The following is a 307-nucleotide window of genomic DNA, read 5'->3' on the forward strand; positions in this document are numbered from 1 at the left end:
GGTTACGAGCAAGAGCAAAAAGAAAGCATTTCCCGAAGGGTGTTCGTAAAGCCAGCCTCCGCACGACACGTGTCCAGGAGGCGCACGGCATACCATAGCACACGAAAGCGCAATCGCTGAGGCACATCCATCGTAGCGTTACTCGAGGGGGGGGGGCTGCTACGAGGCACTTACCTGGAGCTCTTATTCTAGGTCATCGCATAAACACCTGCGTTGTTCCCACCGAAGTCCGTTTCACTTCCATACATTCGCTTGTTGGTTGTAGAGTCATTGCGAACAGCGACCCAATCGGCGAGAGGAAATGTGT

Source organism: Penaeus monodon, chromosome 30 (genome assembly GCF_015228065.2).
Source record: "Penaeus monodon isolate SGIC_2016 chromosome 30, NSTDA_Pmon_1, whole genome shotgun sequence".
Taxonomy (NCBI): domain Eukaryota; kingdom Metazoa; phylum Arthropoda; class Malacostraca; order Decapoda; family Penaeidae; genus Penaeus; species Penaeus monodon.